At 42.4% G+C, this 19,558-nt stretch overlaps 1 protein-coding gene across 4 annotated transcripts in view; it reads right to left on the bottom strand.

Annotated features, from left to right (window-relative positions):
* The window catches only part of LOC126759207 (teneurin-a), a 233,261-nt gene that overhangs the window by 155,226 nt on the left and 58,477 nt on the right, over positions 1-19,558 (bottom strand). For 2 of the 4 annotated variants that reach the window (XM_050473901.1, XM_050473902.1), the window contains exon 1: positions 13,381-14,171. The exons of the other annotated variants lie outside the window; for them this stretch is intronic. The gene's annotated coding sequence lies outside the window, so the exon portion shown is untranslated. Of the gene's footprint in view, positions 1-13,380; positions 14,172-19,558 lie in introns of those variants that run through there. 4 annotated transcript variants of the gene reach the window in all.

Below are 19,558 nucleotides of genomic sequence, written 5' to 3'. Positions count from 1 at the left end.
AGTGAAACACAACTTGAGCTGCAACGGTATCCAAGTAAGTCGGCACGGAGCAACAAAACGACAGCCAAAAGTCAACATGGCAAGTAAGGCAAGGAGCAAGAACAAAGAGCAAAGGGAAGACATGAGTCAGGGAATTAGTGCTGAAGCGGCTACGGATGAGCAGTAGTATGAAATGCTCAACACAACAACGCTTGCAGTTGCAAGACGCGGTAGATTTTAAAGGCCAGTGAGGCAATGCTTTAAGAGGAAGCGGCTTTGGAGAAGCTGCTAATAGTAAAGACTGTCGTTGGCGGAAGAATGCATTGTGAGCCAAAGTATTCCAGCAACGCTGAACTGAAGTCAAGGCAAGAATATATGGGTGTAAGGGATGCCGATGAACGATGATGGGGAAGTATCTGGATATGATGAGGGTGCGTGAAAATGTGTTGAACTATGAGTAAAGGCAATAATAGGGACGCAGGTTCCGTATGCAATACAAACAATAGGGAATAGGGAAAGCAGAGAGGAGTAAGGACCCGAAATAGTGATGTAGCAGAAGGAGGAATGTACTTAAGCAGCTTTATTGCCTTCCACATGCCGCATGTTGCATCACACATACATAGGTACCCACAGTGGCGGCAACGTCAGGACGGCGCAAAACGACAGCGAGCTGATTCTTCCACGGCTTTGTGTTTACTTAAATGCAACTTTTGCTATTTATATCTTTCGTTTTTACAGTTGATTAAGAGTACCACTGCAGTTAGTTACATAAACACTTACAGGGTGCTGTGCCAAAGAACGCACACAACTCATTCAGATAGTGATAAGATGTGGGTGAGGCGGGCGCTTCAGTTCAGGCTGTGCTTTCGCCACCACTTGCTTTTGGTTTCGTCGAAACAAAAGTTAAATGTGGCATGGAAGATACTGCGATATGCACGAAAAGCATCAGTCACTGTTGCAGCCGTCGCAGCAGCTGCACCTCGCGTGCCACGAGCTCAACGTGTCGCACAGCAGCTCACTTGCTACTCAATTAAAATTTCAGCGCTTCTCTGGAGACACATGCAGTTCAAGCAAGAAATCCAATCCGATTGCTCGGGGCTGCCAACGCTTAAGCGAGCCCGACCGGCGGGACGGGTGGGCCGCTCTGACAACCTGCCGGCAGGAAGTGCCTATCTTCGTTGGCTATGCAGCCTCGACGGCAGCACAGTGGATTTGTTTGCTTTCATTCGTGCACCGAGCACTTCAGCCGCACACTCATTCACTCATTCATTCATTAATTCATCGGCTGCTCGGCTTACTCGGCTTGCTCCTTTGCTCATCCATTCGCGCCAAAGTATCTTTCATGTGCATTTCGCAATTGACTTTTAGACACTTCTGAAGTTACCGCCGCTGCCGCCACCGCGCCATTGCGGAAAATTTACGACTGCTCTGCCTTGTCTGCTGTGCGCTGGATTTGCGTACACGCGAACCTGCCTCCCCGCTCTTGCGAATAGTGGGCCTGCCATTACGCTTACTTTCATGATGTACACTCACATGTGCCCGGACCCTACGCTAATTAAATATCTATGAATGACGGCTGGCGTTCATTTGCTTCGGATGCCCAATTTCTCGGGGCTGTTGTCAGTGTTGCTAGTCCATCTGTGTGCATGCCACCACCATTGAAACCATATACATACGAGTATACAGACATTTATATGTGAATGTTGGAGAGTTCACGGATATTTTCGTATTTGCTTATTTACCCGCCTGTGGTTAGCTGAGTCTATTTGGTTGTTAATTTGGAAATTTAAGTGACTGCAGGAAATTGTTCAACTTATAAATAAACAACTTATATGCCGATATACATATATACATATATATGTATATTCATGATGTAACTTTTACGCGAACATAGAAATGTTGATATTGACTAGAACAATCAATGAATCTTCGGATTTTGAATGATAATAAACGAGAGAAGAACTTTAATGGAGGCTAACTAAGATTGATAAAAGGACTGGAGTTTGAAATCACTTGAGAGCAAAGGTATTTGTGTATTGCTCGTGATTTAATACAATTTTCCGATTTTTTCGCAAACCCGCTATTCGGAAAGCTTCTTGCAAACACAACTCCGAGTTGCGAAAAATGGCACGAACAGCAACTCGGGCAGCTAGGGACTGCTCAGCGATTTGTGCGTTTCCCAATGGCCAATTGCCTTGAAGAAGGTAATTTCTCTTTCTGATTTGCCCCAAAATATACAACGCGGCTACGACGCTCATCATCGCCGTCATTGCCGGTAGCTAAATGAAAACTCGAAAGCAGGTACATGGAACGCGGCGATTAGAGAATAGCGCGGATGAACCGAGATAAACATACAGGCGCTTGTAAGCGGAACGCGGCTAGGCACGCAGCCAAAGACGCCGAGGAAAAACTTTTGCTATTTTTATTTAATTTTGCCATTTTCTCGGTCGTAAATTGTCCCATTGGGAGTTCCGTCGCGCTTTTATTGCAAGAATAAATTGGGCTGGGCGTGCTGGCGTGCCGGCGGGCTCACAGTAAGCTATAGGCAGGCCAATGGCTTCCTCTGCTTTCTGCACGCCTTCGCCCGTCGAGTGCGACAAGTTGGTGCGCCGCCATCCGCGCCCCTTTGGGTGCTGCTCTCGCCGACATAATCTCTGAATGAAATGTTTTAAATTTAGTTTTACATTCTAATGACATTTGAGTGCTGCCTGGGATGGTTTGCTACGCAAATGCATGTGTGCGGGTGAGTGTGCGTTTGAGCATCTTTCGTAGTCTTCATCCATTTGCTTGAAGACTATTTTTTAATTTTGGGAATTTATTACAAATAATTTGTCAATGTTGTAGGCGCGCTGCGCACTTGACTATTTGCCCGTGTTGTTGCTGTAACGTCCGAAGTATGCAATAACAATGTCTTGGTTGTTGCTTTCGTTGTTTTTGATTCTAAAGCGATTTCGGCATATTTGCTGTGAGGCATTACTAATTGGTGATTATGAGCGGAAATTCCAGTTCGGCAGCAGCAGCCACATTCATTATGCTCACATTTCACAACGAATGATTGCTTTTACCATTTTCTACATTCATCGGACACGCTCGGCATACAATATCGGGGGGATTTATTTATTGCGCGACAGAACTTTTCTTTCGAGCGGACATAGGCGCGCATGTGGGTGGCGTTGTGCAAGTAGCTGCAGCTCCCCATGACAGTCGTCCATAGTCCATTTGTAGGCCGTTACGCAACACGGCTGTGGAATTTCCGGATGGGTCTTTATTTATTTCAACAGATTAATATTGTCAGCTTCAGTAGAAGCTTTTACTGATTTCTGAGTAACTTTCTGTTTCGGCTGAGAAAACCTTAAATTGCTCGTTTCCCTCTATGTTTTCGATAATTTTATCGTCCGTTTTCCCTTACTCTTCTCAACCGAAATCTATTTGGAATAGTTTTCGATTTAAAACTTTCTCTGGCAGCCGTTTGGTTGTGAAACTTTCTCCATCATGGTAGAAATCGACAAATACAAACACCCGAGTGCTTGTTCTTCTTGTTTTTCGCTCGTCCCTTTAATCCATGCCGGCAACCACCGACCCTTACTTTAAGCAAAACCAACTTTCAGCAACGTCAGAATACCCGAAGGTCTGCGGCGGTGTCTGTCCCTTAAATGCCACATCTTGCGGCTCCATCAACGCCGTCGCCAACTGCAGACTAGCTTAAGCCGAGCACTCGGAGACAGCGACAACAAAACTGTGACGGGATAGTCGAAAACAAGGGTGTCGAAATGCAAAAAAGTGAAAAATCGAAACCTAAACTGAAAATGAAGCAAAAGATGTGCGACAACAACCTAGAATGCAATTTCCGCACAGACGTACACATTTCCTGAGCAGAAAACAAAATACAAATGGGGATAAAAGCGAATAATGCACATAGTGAGCGCCTTCCTAAAGCGTTGAACGCCAGCAACAACAAGGAGTGTGCGTCAACAAAAATAAAAAATAGAATTCAATTTCCAAACTAAATTCAACTAAAATGTACGTGTGTGTGTACGGAAAAATGCGAAAATTGTGTTTGGCAAACGCATTAAACTTTCATTTTTCTGTCATAGCAAGGATAATGGAATGCAGTGAGTGTGCTCGTGTGTGGCGAGAGCGCCTAGTGCTGACTCGCGCCAGAGTGAAACGAAAGAGCACGCGCTCTCGCACAGGCCACGCACTCAACGTGCAGCTGGCGAGCCAGCGGACCGGCCGGAGAAGGGGTCGAAGAACGCATTCGAAATCAAAGCGAAAGTTAAAAGCACAAAATGTTGGCTTTCTTTCGGATCATTCGTTTTGCCAGACTTTTTGCATTCCATGACTTTTGCGTTGCATATCTCTGCGCGCACCAAGCTCTTCGAGGCAGGCGCTGAAAACTTTTGCTATGAATTTGTGAATTTGCTCGGTGAGCTCAGCGCAAAAAATGCACATAGCAATCAAAAAGTGACGCCACACAATTGAAAAGTTTTCACCAAAACGAAAAGTAATAAAAATTTCAAAATGCAATAAACCGGAAAATAAAAAGCCTCCACCAACAACAACTACGGCGGCTAATATGCGCTTGATTCTCGCGAATATCTATGCCAAATTTCATATATAGTATATGAGTAAATGCATAAAAATGCATATTGGAAGGCGACTCGGAGCCACTGGACGAGGGCCAACTTGTTCTGTGTGCGCCAAAAAGCGAGCATCAACTTCGCTCTTGCAACAAATTGATGAAGGCGCAAATGTTGTGAAATTCGGGTTATTATTATCATTATTATGTATGAAAATGGCACGTACTTGCGCCAGAGGTTTGTATTGGTGCCCTCCTAAACTATCGTAAGCACTGACTAAAGAGGGCAGCGCCACAAACTGTGGCAAATTGTTTGGTCAAATTTGTTTCGAGCGCATCTCAACTTAGTTTTTGGCCAACACTAACGAATGCAATTGAGGTCAATAGGATGGAACGGCGCTGACGTCAACGTCTGCCTCCGTTATTACACTCCAACGGCATCCTCTTTTGCTGGTAGCCGCAATTAAGCCCTCCATTCTGGCATTTGATTTGGAATTTGCGCATTTGTAAGTTTTATATATGTATGTGTGCACCGACATGTTCCTGATACGGATGTATGTCGCACTGTCTCTTTCCCCGCGTTGTATCCAACGCAAGCTTTTAGTGAAAATTTCACAATTGCGTGCTCAAATCGATGAAGCAGTGGCATGCCTCATTATCTAGAATGGAAAAGGCCACAAATAGCAGAAACCTCTAAGTGTCAAAGGGCCACGTGGACGGGAAGTCATTAGCCTGAAATCAGTGTCTGCGGTGGAGCGAACGGAAAGCCATGAAAAACCATCGCTAGTGCCACTTAAACAAAACAAAAACATTGGCGATGATAACAATTGTAGAAATCAGCAGTGAATGGTCACAAAAACTCGAACCCAAAAGAAAGGCACTTACAACAACCACAGAAAAAATTACAAACATTAAGCTAGTGACGAAAACTGTTGTTGGCCGGGTAATTGTAAACTTGCTGGCGTGTCAGAGTACAATTTGTGTCCAGCACCGAAAAAACATATGTACAGACAAAGCACCCATGTGCCTTGCATGAGTGGCTGTCGGCCACCACATTACCCGACAACATTTGTCGAAATCGCCCAACACAGCGAACGAATCACCGCGGAGAGAAAACCTCTTGGACAAACCGCATTTGAAATACTTGCTTCGGTAGTGCGAAAAGATATAAATACAGAGGGGAATGGCAATGAAGAGAGACCTTAAATTCTACAAGTATCTTATCAGAAAATGAAACTCAGATGGCCTCTTTGAGGGCACAACCATCCGAGTTTCCATGCAGATCTGCTGAGAATTACCAGGTATGAGTGTGGGAAGGAGGCAATTAGGAGTGAAAACGGGCATCCTCGACCACAGAAATTGCAAGATTTCAGCGTTTACAGCAAAAACCATAACACAGATTGGAACAAATCGGCCCAGTTGCTCCCAACCCAATACCTAGTTATTCAATATCAAGCGTGCCCTAACTTGAAACACTTCCAAGTGTTGAAGGCTGGTTGTTTAATATAGTATGTGTGAAATATTTAACAAGAAGTGGGTAGCGAAGATAGCAGACTTTAGCGGATTATAGAAGACACCCATGTTACCTCGAAGGAACATTTGACATTAGTTCGCAATAAGTTATATGAATGAAAGGAGTGAAAAATAGAAATTGGTCTAATTAGCCACTTTTGAAATCACTCTGACTATCTTTCTAACACCATACTATGACATTACCCCATTTTGGAAAACCTTCTGATAAGCTGTAAAATAGCTTACAAAGATGGGCGAAGAAGTATCTAATTCGCGAATAGAGGAAAGGACCAAAGAAGAAGCACTCCAATTCTAAAGCACTCTAAGTACTTTGATTTCCTTCCCCCGAAGGCTCTCCTCAACTGTTTACATCTGACGCTCTCGCATTCTCGTTATTTGATTTTCTTAATTTGGCGATATTCCGTAGAATATTTGTCTATCACTTTAGAAAATATATTCTTCCTTCGGGCGAAACTATTTAAATGTCTCAACCGGCGACGGACCCACACACACATGGCATGGATTTGTATAGGATTATCGGAACAAATCGCGCCGCCACGTGAAAGCGACTCACGGCACAGGGGGGTGCACGGCCTCAGCGAACACTGTCCACACACATACACACACAAACGGCCGGAGTGCGCAAGAGTGTGTGACCGAGCAAACATAAAATCAATTTTGATCCCTCAAGGACTGTGCTTGTTGATTTGTTGTTGTAGAAGAGCAGATGTGCGACGAACACAACGAGGATTACGCACAGCACACGTGATACACATACATATGCACGTTAGGGTTGTACAACATATTATATCTGCCGAGTTGCATTATTGGATTTGGCTGCATGAAAGTGCTGTGTGTGCAGCGTTTGCAGCCGCGGCCAGGCAATTGCACCTAATTTCTATGGACGTGCAATTTGAACAGATTGGCGTTGTTTGACATCGCCTGTCACCCGAAGTTTCGCCATGATGTAAGTGCCGCCTTGTTTGTATGTGTGTTTACTTGTGCAACTGTGCAACTGTGCGTGCCACATTTGTGTCGCTGCCACGTATGCCTTGCTCATGCTGACTGAATCGTGAACTTTATAGCCGCTCATGGCGTGTTTCATTCGGCCCGCTTGCAGCACAAATTATTTATGTTGCACACACCATCGCATCACATGCAATTTGTTTTATATTCATAATTTTTAAAGCAAAATTTAAAATCTACATATTAAATAATCGTAAAATGGCAAAAAACGAGCATAACCGCAGAGTGCGTATGAATTATGTGGCATGTTGCAAGCCACACAGCATACAGCACACCCTTAGTGGCGCCTGCCCTTCGCATCGACGCAAGGCAAATAACTTTTATTTTATTTCCCCTCTGTGTTCTGTATTTTTATTTTTTGGTCGTTTTCCTTTGACATATTTTACGCTTTTTACACCACTTTATGAATCTGCTGCCAAGTTGCGGTCCCAACTACAGTCGCTATTGTTGTCGTCGTCGTCGCTGTTTGTTCCGTTTTCTAGTTGGACCATCGTACACAGTTAGAAATTGTAGCTGAGGTCTGATACAGTCTCGGGCGACAAATTCTTACTTTTAAATAGAATAGAGCTGAACCAGACGCGAAAAACAACAAAAAAACTAAGTTATTCAGTCAAATAAATATCAGATTTTACATGAATTTGGGAAAATCAATCAGTTGCCTAAGTCAAAAGAGTTTATTCTTGTATTCTTGTTTTAGGTGACATCTGTAGTTGGTAAAATTTTATTTATAATTCTATACATTTGTTTCAGGACTAAAAACTTAAAACGACAAAACCACAAGAAAATTAAGCTGGCATAATTCTCATAGAACTTATTTTGTGGACTAACCTATTTTATCTGCTCATTATCGCACAGGTCTAACTTCTGCCACATTATGGGATGGTAGGATAGGACGAAATTTTGAGAATTTTAATACTTTCCGAACATGTTGCTGTTCTTCGCGTTCTACTCTTAACAATCCATTCAGTTATTCTGAATGGTAAGAGTTCAAAATTAGGTGGCCATTTCCTAAAATTCTCCAGCCTGAAACTAGAGACTCCTATTTTTAACTGTGTAAATAGCACGAGCATGCCGTAGGTATTTGTTGTAGTTGGCTTTTGACTTTGCTTCCTCCTCTGGTGGCGGGCTGTTTTCGCATTCTTTGTTTTAGCAAGAAAAACAAAGTGATTTTTTATCGTCTTTGGAAAATATTTCACTTTTTATTACCCAATTTACTGGTATCATCGTGCAACACAGCAGCGCAACCATGCAACACCAAAAGGCAGCGAAGCAACTAAAATTAAATGAAAAGCAAGGTTACTGCGACGGCAAAGGGCAGAGGAGGTGGAAAATGAATTGTGAAACAAAAATTCAGGACTTTGACGCAAAAAATTATTTATGCGATTTTCACAGCCCGCACCAGCGCAGCTCCCCCTTTTGTTCGGCCGCCGCTTACGCCGTCCTGGATTGGTCTGAAATATGGCATGAACTGCGCCTGCAAGCGTTTGTGCTTGCACCGTTTTTTACTGGAAAATTAAGCCATTTTGCAACTTAACTTTCTTCAATTGCAGTCAACTGAAATGTTGCACGTAATACCTTTCGCAAATGATCGCGAGGTATCCACTAATATTGCCTAATTGTCTATTTCGATACTTTGCACCTTCTTGTTCTCAAATGGAACTCTTTATTTCTCACTTTCGTTTTGACCCAATTAATCCACACACTTCTGTTGCATTGCTGTGCATCAAGAGCTTTGGTGGCACGATTCATCTCCTTTACGGCGAGGCGCGTGGCTTGTAAAATCCCACAGCGCTTCAGAGATGTTGTTTTCGTTGCGAAGGCGATTCGCGTAAAAAGCGAAGATTTACAGTTCGTTGAGAGGCTTTGGCCAAGGTGAAGAAGCGGTGGCAGCCAGCCACTTGGAATTCCATAGAATTCATTCCCATATATTATACTATATTTTAAATTTCCCCGTTCTACATCCTGCCGGCTTGCCAGCGCTGTACGCGTTTCGCCTTAGCGTTTAGATTTGAATAAATTAATGAAGTGCCTCTGAAGCGTTTCATAATTTTAGCCGTTTACCCGGCCCTTCTTCACAGGCCTATATACATATTTATTTTGTTTTAATCAGCTTCCGATACGTTGCGGCGTGTTTTCAATTGCTGCGGCTTCTTTCGTACTTGGAAGTATGATTTATGCTTTGTGGCAGGAAGTGTTTCGCGTACTCGCTGCCACCGTAATACACCCCCTTGTAATGCTGTTGCTTATTCGAGTGATTTAAGAAGTGTTTGCTGCCGTTACGCTTGGTTAGTAGATAAAAATCGGCGCTTCCATTCTGGCCTGGGACCTTCACTCGGCCGTGCCTATGTTTTCGTTCCCGAATTTTATTTTGCTGTGTTTTTCGTTTTTTGTTTTGTTTTGTACAGCTTTACATTGACGCTTCGTAGAGATTTTCCACTTCAACCGTTTTCGGGGAGTCTTGAGTTTTGTAGGATGAAGTAATTTTAGGGAGATTTATGGCATTTGTCGCCAGTGAGGCATTCTAATTGCGCCCAAGAGCCAAGGTTTTCTACGCCACTCATTCGTTTTCTGGTTTATGCGTTTTATTTCAAATTTACCTGGTAGTAATTATTACGTATTAAAGAGTTTCCTCTTAACGTCCGCGTGAAGAGTCGATTCTCAGTAATATCTTCTTTTAGCTTCGTAAAAGCAATCATTAAGCGTTTAATGGGCTGAGTTCAGCGAAAACCCCATCGTCACGGAAGGCATCAACAGGCATTATTCTGGAATGCAACTACGCCACAGCAGAAATCGGTAGCTTGGCGCTTTCGCTCACGAGTGCGGCAGTATGCAAAACAAGAATAAAGCCACATAACACAATACTCCAGAAGTCAAGTGGTCATGTGGTGGCATAAACAATTGGCAGTGGAACAACGAAGAAGCTGCGTGGCAACAACAGCAACATTCTCTGGAAGGGTCGGTGGTGGGAAGCGTGGAACTGGGGCAAACTGTGAGTCGTTAAGTTTTGCAAAGTGAGTTGAAAAAATGCTGTCGGAATTATTGTTGCACCTTCACAGCGTTAAAGTGCTTCTTGTGGCAGCCACAATTTGGAAATGTTGTGCAGACCGAAGTGGCAAATTAAATACAAGTGGCAGTAAAGAAGATGATGACGTTGATGTCGACGAACGCTGCGGGTGACTTGAACAGAATGAAGCTGCACTTTATTCTCTTCTTTTTCTCTGTTTCCAAGTCTGACACGGTATCGTTAGGGTGCAACATACAAATACTGGAACAGAAAAAAACAGCGGCATAACATTCCTACTTGTAAGGAGAGGAGGATGTGATTTGAACACGTATTTTCACAAAAATGTTCGCAATATTCTCGCTGCACTGCTTCTGTAGGTATTTCGATTAGAAACACACTTATGTGTCAGTCCATTCAACAATGACACATCACATGACCCACCGAAGCTTTTGCCACATCAACTTCAAGCCAGCCCGACCCAAATGCAGCAGCCTCTTCCTTTCTCCTTCACACTTGCCCCGCTGCTGCAATTATATCTACTTCATATCCCCACTCGGCCACCCCATTCCCCGTATGTCCATCTACATTCCCAAGTGCATACTTGTGTGTGTTGTGCAACATTTTCATCATATTCTGCACCATCATAAATCACTTCGAGTATTTTTAGTTGCTGTCGAGATAGACAGCGTCTTTTCGCCAACGTCTTCTTTCTCTGCAAATGCTTATGTGACCCGTGTTCGCCTCAACTCTCTCCTCTCATAGCAGAGCCGCTTCTCACATGTCGTTCGTTTCCCTGCACACTTTCCATTACTTCATTCACCCATCTGTTCAGGTAGCATCCTCTCATCTGTTGCAAAATTCACACGGTCATCCAGGCAAGCTAACTCACCGACCGCCTCAGATGACGCGTCGTCGGTCGGTGCGCTCCGTCGGCACTTCCATTTAGCATTGGCTGTCGCTTCATTTTTCTTGTGTGTGTGTGTGTTCAACTGCAAGAGTCTACGTCCGCCTGTGACGTCCTTCCGTCATTGTTACTAATTTGCGCTTAAGTTGTTGTTTGTTTCGTTTATTATTAATGGTTTGGATTTTATCCTGTCATGTCTCCATGTTTTGCTCTACAATTCCCTTTCCACATGGTTTGTTGCAAGTTTTTGTTTTTAGTTTAGCATAGAACTGTTTTCCTGCCACAAAGGTAATCAACACAAGTGTTTCATTTCACATTTTAATGCTGTTTTTCGCGTTCTTTCGCGAACCTTGTGTATACATTTGCTTGAAACGTTTTTGTATTTTGTTGCCTTGTCTGCTTCTTACAGCATCAGGTAAGATTTGTACATATGTATATATCTACCCACGACTCGATCAAAGAAACTCAGGTAACAGCTGCGATCACTTTGAATGCTTTGAAAACACAAGGGATGCTCTCCTCAGGCGAGAAGTACTTAGAGTATCTACATATTTTTCATTTCGAAGGAAATTTCAGTTTACGATTGAGCGAAAAAGCCAAAGCAAAATAAATAAGTACTGGGTGCGTCAAAATTCAAAGAAATTCCAAATAAATAAACATTTGCAAAGTAATGCAAGATTTCTGTCAGTCATTGCAGTTTTCTCCGTCCAATCTCTCTATCTTGCCCCATCTTCTAGTTTAGTGTCAAATGCTTTAAAACAAGGTATAAGTATAAGTAAATCGCATCTCTAGCCAGCTATCGAAATGATTTAATATTTTTTAACACTTCAGTTATTAAAACAATACAATTAATTCATAATTCCCTTCATATGTTCGATGCACCAAGTTGGATTTTCGTCGGCTGCCGACGGCTAAATCTGTATATGCAAATTCAGATAACTCGGTTGAATAAAGCAACAACCGTACCCTAAAAACTTAAAAATAAACAATTTAGTGGAAAAAATTGCAGTTCGACATCCCAATAATTTTTATGGCAAAAAAACAAATACGAAAATAGCAACAAAGCTAAAAACTTCATCAAAATCTCAATCTAAGCTCAAGAATCCTCGGGCCGGTTCCTCCAACATGTCTAAAACTATTACTTATGTACTTTGTTATAATAAGTTCAGGGCTATTGATTGTTATTGTAAACAAATTTGGGTAACACAATGTACATTCTAGTTATGAAATTTTTGCAAGAAAAGCAAATCAAACAACATCTTTTTTATTCAAAAACGATTACAAAGGTGAAAAGCATCAATGAAATGAAAGAATTTGGACTCTCAAATATTTTCATTTCTGTCGAATTCCGACGGAACATTAAAATCGAAACTTCCGCTGTTTGAATCTACAACTCCAACTCAAACTGCCATTATGACCTTCAATAATATAAGTACATTTAATACACAAATAAGTATATATTATTTTAATAAAAACGCCTTTAGATGACAACGATGTTATACTCTAAAAGTATGCCCCACTTCTTCATTTAAATTAAATTAATTCCTGACTTAGCTTAACCGAGATATTGCCAATTAATTAGTGCGGAAAATTACCAAAATAAGTTAAATAGACTTTGAGAATCAAAGAAGTTATAGTCGGTCGTCAAAAGAAGTCTCTAAAATTTTCTGTGACAAAATCTAAGAGGTCTGTTTACAAAATTTTGTTTGGAACTGAACGTTACCTCATTAAAAGATTGCTTCCAGTCAGCATTGTATTTGCTTTCAATCAATCACAAAAAGAGAATAACTATTTATAAATAGAAATAAAAAAGCTTGTGTTGAATTCTTCATATTTCAAGCGGCAAGTCAGAGAGTGTGCAGCCACTCAATGCACACCCGCTTTCGTAACGGAGCTTCCCCATTGCTTAAATGCGGGAATCGCTTATCGAATGTAATTCGCCGCTCCAAGCAGTTTCCAACAATAATTTTGTAAAATTAATTTTCATAAGGAGGAGGCGATATAGCTGTTCGGCTGTCTTGCTAAATGAACTCATGTCGAACTTTTGCTTCCGCACCCCCCATCGAACGCCATGACAACCACATCGCGCGCGGGCATATACTATTATTGCGTGTTTTCGATAATGATAACTGTGTTTCGTCGAGAATTATATGTGGTGCTGTTCTGAGCAGCGCTGGCGGCGTTTGTCGAGCATTCAGCGTACAGAATTCGAGGATAATACGAGGATATAATTAGAGTTGCGAGTATAATGTGTTTGTTTTAGTTGTTGGGTTGTTGTGTTACTTTTGTATTCTTTTGTAGAGTTTTTGTGTTGCAAATGTGACACTTCTTCAACAACAACAACAAAGTTAAAGTATACAAATAAAATCGACCTACATTTCTTTATCACGCTTCAAGATGGATCCACTTTTCTTGATGTAGCTTATTCGTTTGACTTCGTTTCCGAAGAATTCGTTAATCATTAATTTCTATATTTGTACATATGTACGGCGATATATGCAAATGTAGACCATGTAGTCTTTCGCTTTTAAGACTGCTCGAATCACAATTATTTATCCAATTTCACTGAGGCAATATTTCGGGATATTTTCAATTCACTTCGATTTTGATTCGTTTGGCATGTTTTGCTTTTCGATAATTTTTCGTGTTCTGTTTCACAAACTGATAGATACACACGCAACTGCCACAAGAATTTTCATAAGTCGCGTATGTAATCACCGAGATATTTGTATTTTTATGGCGTTTTCGCACTTTATTTTCACACAACACAACTTCTTTCTCACTTCGAGGATTTGGCGAACAGAAATTGGAATATTTCGTACTGGCTGTGCGTTTGTTACTGCCATCGGTGGCAAAGTGCACAGATTTGGTTTGTGAGGCATGCACAATTTGGTTGCCTCTTTGTCGTTTACACTCGTAGCATCTTTCTCGTTAATCGAACATTTCGCTGTGTTTTGTGTCGACGCTAAATGAATTTGTTGCACATGTTGTTTGGTTTCACTGCCACAACTTGGATGCACCTACACCTGTTCACACACAATCCCGCCGTATAGCAGGTCTGAGATTTACTGCAGTTTTTCTGAATCTTTACTAAACCTGTGGTTGCATCAGAGAAAACGCGCGACCAGCAGCGGCGCGACCACCACTTACGAAACGCGTCCAAACGAACCGACGAATAACACAAAACTGAACCGAGTTGTTGAGTTGCTCAAATGCGCCAGCGGCGACGGCCGTGGCAGAGACGACGGCAGCGGCAGCATAGAGCGAGCGCACAACGTCTGTTAGAGGCCCGCATACGGGCAGAGCACATAAATATAACCAGTAGGTTGTAAGTTCTCAGATACGGAGTACGGTAGTAACAGTAGTTGGCTGCAGCGGCATCTGATATCAGTTGCTTTGACTTCGGCGTCGGCGTTGTAGTGCTGTTTACAATCCAATTGGCTGCTCTCGCCGCTCCAGCGCTCTCTGCACTCCGCGACAGATACAACACACTTTGTTGCATGTATCTTTCGTCTGTTCGCCCGCGCTGCCGTTGTTTTCATCCACGAACTTCCGCTTTTCGCTTACGTCGTTTCCGATTGCATTACAGCATTTGCATTGTCGTTTGACACTTTTGTTGTTTTATTCTGCTCGCGCTGAAACTTTCTGTTATTATTCAGTGAGCGTCAGCACTGTGCCATGCGCGCTCTCTGAGAGTACATGGTCGTGTTTATTGACTAACTTATGTTTACATACAAAGGCTTGAACGATTATGCCTCGTCGCGCATCTGGCAGATACAAATTTCAGCGGGTTATGGCAAACGCTTGACTTGCTCGCTGGATAGGATTGTAACGATTTGTTTGTGTTTACTTGTACGCATGTACTGGCGCGCGAGTGCACCCCATCTACCGCGCCCACCACAGACTATCCACTTTCTTCCAAACGATTAATGACCGAAGAGCATTGCGAGGCAAAAAAAACGCTCAGCTGTTTAACGATTGATAGAGTCAGTTATTGGTGCATAACTGTTGCAATTCCGCGCCTTCTCTTTTTTAATATTAATTGCAACGAAGTGCGCCCTATTAAAAAAATTGGCTGTCGTATAATTATAAATTGTTTATTATATAAAGTTTCGATTCTACTGAGAATGCAATGTAGGTAATGGATGTTATTTTGTTATTACTCGCTCCTCTCGCTTTCTCTCGTTACCTGTTAAATACAGAATAACTACGCGAGATTGCTTTTGAAAGGTTTAACAACATTATCTGGCTCTACTCTCCTAGCATGGTTACTTCAACCTCTTTTGTATAACAGTTATGCTCAAAACACAATTTATACCAGTTATTGCACCCTGTTAAGTGCTCCAAAGCAGAAGAGAAAACTACTTAATTCCGCATGTTTCTACAGTTCTACGCGCAACACGAGTACATGCTCTCCTTTCAGAGAGGAGAGTCCTTCCTATTGGCTTCATGAACAAAGAGTTTTATACCATTTTATAGACTTGTGTTATTGAGCACGGAAGCCAATGAACATCAGCACTTCGAGGTTCAGTTCTTTACTGTGTTCCTTCATCGCTAGGGTTACACAATGTGGAACTCCGCTGCTTTATGGAACTCATTTATGACACTTTCGAATATTTACATACATATACATGTACATAGCTGAAATGATACACATACAAATATACATTTATATGTGTTGAAATGAAATTGGTCATCAGCTTGAGAGAAAACTCTTTCACCTGTTGGGCGCTTTTTCGTCTTCAATGTTCGAAACGCGAACGCTGGCTCTGACGAAAGAAACGATGCAAAAGGAGAAAATGAGATCCGATCTTCGTAAATTTGAAACAACAAGCATTTTGTCGTTCCCCTCCGAACGATTGTCGTTTAAAAAGTGTTAAGGGACTTAATAAGCACTCAGAGGCACATTCAAAAATTTGAATGCAATAAGCGGCGCTCTCAGGCATATAATAGGATCAGCATCGATTTGAGAGGGGATAGCGTTGACAGCTTAAGTTGAGAGTTACAGCGATTATTCTGTCATAGGACGGCAGCTCAATCATTTTTGACATTCCACTCAGCAAGGCCCAACTACAAACATTGAGCATAGCAACAACAAAAGAGTGTCAACGAACAGATAAAAAATTAATTGTCGATGTTAATTGAAGTAGCGGCGAATAGATACCGTGCTCGGTCATCCATAATGAACTGCGACAGCACAAGGCACCGGTTCGTAATTCACACCCCTCTGAAGTGTGAGCGAGAAAGGGAGGGCAGCAAGAGACGTAGTCAGATGGAGATGCATTGGCATCAGTGAGAACATTGAACAATTGGAAGCAATGCATCATAACCGTTGCCAGAATAAACCGTTGCATCAAATTTACGGCAGATGTGGTTGCCTCGACTCGGCCGCGTTGAGCACAGCTGGAGACTGCCGAACAACCAATACTGGAATCCCCAAGACAAGCGTCAAGCTCTTCGCAGGTCATGTGCTTACTCTTGCTCAATGCCGATGTGTGTGTATGTACAGTGTTATGAAGTGTAATTAACAACTCGAAAGTTGTAGATATCCAATTACCTTGTGAAAGATAAACAGAAACACGCTGTTCAATGAGCTGGGATCGCTGTTTTATTTATTTACTTACGGTTTTTATGGGCTCACATTGAGCTGGTGTTGGTGTCAGTGTGTTTGTTGACACCAGAAGATAAATGAGTCGAATTAAGAAGACACACATAGCCACTTAGAGGGAGCTGGAATACACAAGGCTCTTGCGCATGCGCACAGCGCTATGAGTCAGTTATGGCCTGTAGCGTTTCACCTTCGCGTGACGAAGTAAACTAGCAAAGCAACAACATGGCAACGATGTCTCTATTCGGTATTGCCTCAACTCAACGGTGCAAATATGACCAAGATTTGTAATTAATTTATCTAAGAAATGTAGCTGTGAGTTCCGGAATCACTGGCGGATTCTTGCTGCGTTGTCTTCGTCGTGCAAATATTATTCTACCACACTGAACTATCAAACGCGCTTTAATTGGCCTTTTATTTAAAAATCGGAGCTCGTGAGTAGGTACGGAAGCGCATTCCTAATTGGACGCACTAACAACCCGGGAAAGCCTAATATCCCATATGTATATGGATGTTTACATACTGGCGATTTATGCATGCACAAACACATATACGGCGCTGTTTGCACCAAAGACAAACCAAGCAGACACTAATTGCTCCACTCTCAGCTAATCTTCCATCTGAGTTGTGGTTGGATTTCTGGTATTAATGCTCGCTATTTTGCATACAGACAGGATTAGAAGGAAGCCGGCACTCACTCCCTCCTCCCCTCCCTCCGTAATTCCTTTGAGCAGCATAGCGGCAGCAACAGATGGCCGAGACGGCTCAGCGTCATCGGGCGTCGTTCACTGCTAGGACATTAGCAAATACATATTATTATCGGTTTACCGATAATTTATGCCAACTCAATGCGAAAGCGAATGTCGAACTCCTGGTTAAGGACTTTGGCCAGCTTGTAGGTGCGAAGGGAGAGTGCGAGGGGTTGTGGGCTTTAGTGCCAGTTATACGACTTAAACCTATTCGAATATGAATTTACCAATTATGATACAGCATATTTGTGCAAATTCCATCCAACAACAACAACACCGGCACGAGAGTAGTTAAACCGTAGCGATAACTTTACCCTTACGTTACCCAACAAAAACGAATGCCATGTAAAACTGTCGAGCACAAAAACAACAAGTACAAATGCACAAAAAACAATATTGTAGGAATTAAGTAAACAAAACCGATTATGTGCATAGGCGGGCAATCAATCCAAAGTGGTCCTTGGTGCAGCCGTCGGGGTTGTGGTGGCCGACAAGGCGATCACTCAAAGCGGAACGAGACGAGCGGGGAGACACTAAATTTGCTATTGCTAAAGTATCGAAGATGAATTGAGAAGAATTGAAGAATCATTGCCTAGCTGCGGTGGATGGATGGATTACAATGTGTGCTGGGACGGCGTATGTGAAGTGGGAATGGCGATAAAAGAGGCTGTTGCACACACACAAAGCCACATGCAATTTCTTGGTGAGGCGATTGTGCGTGCGAATGCATTTGAAGTCGGCATTTGAATAAAAACTGATTAGAATTAGAATGGTTAACGGTAAAACAATTTATGCTTAAAACTTCTAGCAAATATTCGATCCACATGAATTTCCCTTTGGCTGGAATTTATAGAAATTAATTTCAATTTAAAGCTATGCGAACTTCAGCATGAGACAGCACCCAAAAAATACTTTAGCACATTTCAAATCAATGGAAAGTATCACTGCGGCCTCTGGCAAGACCTTTGGTGTGCGGCGGCAAGCAAAAACCAAACGGACATTGTTGTCCTTCGTGTTCTTGCCGCTGGTGTGCGTGTGGGCAAATGATGTGTAACGTGCCACATGCCACATATGGAAACAAGAGCGATTGGCTGGCCGGGCGGCCGGCTCACATTCCCGGCCGATGAAACCGTTAATGCATTTGCGCCTTTCTTCGTTTTGCGTCGTTTGTCTGACGCCGGTTGCACTACGTTGACAGCAGAAGTGGAAACATTCGAATTTTATTGCTCAACCGTGGGATTATTGTAATGAATTGCATCTTTCGTCTTTTTGACTGCGACCGACCCACTACACCCACGGATCCCATCTGAGTGCAGCCATGTTGCAATGTCTGCTGATCTATGGCGTCTCCAAGCTTTATGTTGGCAGGCACTGGAGCCGCAAAAATACGGAGGCATTGAACGTGGCAACACGTACATTATTCGCTGCTTAATCCTCGGTTTAGACTGAGAAACGTATTCCCAGAAATTACATATTGGCGGCACAATTGTCAGATTCAAGTGTGAGTGCAAAGAGGAAAGGAAAACATGCAGGAATATAAATGCGTTGCATCAGCCTTGGGATGTACACAACTCAAGACGAAAAGATTCTGGTTCAGACCCAGAAGCATAATTTGCCTACAGACCCTTTCCCCAACACACGTTGATCATGAACACCTAAGCCGAAGCCAATTCAAGCAGGTACATACACATCCAGCAGCAGCAGCATTAGTTTGTTTAGACAATTCGACTTTTAAATACCGTTAGAGGCAGCGCACCATGCCAAAATCAATACGAATTGTGAAATTTAAATTTAAAAATGTGAAAATTAAATACTCCACAAAAGGCGCCTCCATTAGAGATGCCATACCGTTGACTTGCATAGAGGTAAAGCAATCAATTTCAATGGAAGATTGAAGATTAATATTGTGTTTTTTTATCAGCTTCACTTTGAATTGAAAAGAACAAAATAAGTTATGAACTGAAACTGCAACCTTTTGATGCATTGTCCGCTAACGTTGGGCAACTGAAGACGTATTAGCAGCAACAAATGACAATGTGCAACTTCCTTAAGAACTCCCGACTTCGCATGTGACACACCGAAAGTTAGTGCCGAGTATCTTTACTACCACAACGCACAAGTATGAAATGGATATGGACAGTTAAAGAACCGAAACAGTGCAGACAAGTGGGGCCCAAGCCTTTGAATGTTGAAAACG

This window comes from Bactrocera neohumeralis, chromosome 5, assembly GCF_024586455.1.
Source record: "Bactrocera neohumeralis isolate Rockhampton chromosome 5, APGP_CSIRO_Bneo_wtdbg2-racon-allhic-juicebox.fasta_v2, whole genome shotgun sequence".
Taxonomy (NCBI): domain Eukaryota; kingdom Metazoa; phylum Arthropoda; class Insecta; order Diptera; family Tephritidae; genus Bactrocera; species Bactrocera neohumeralis.
The sequence above is the reverse complement of the archived record's forward strand: the minus strand, read 5'-3'. Positions and strand labels throughout refer to the sequence as shown.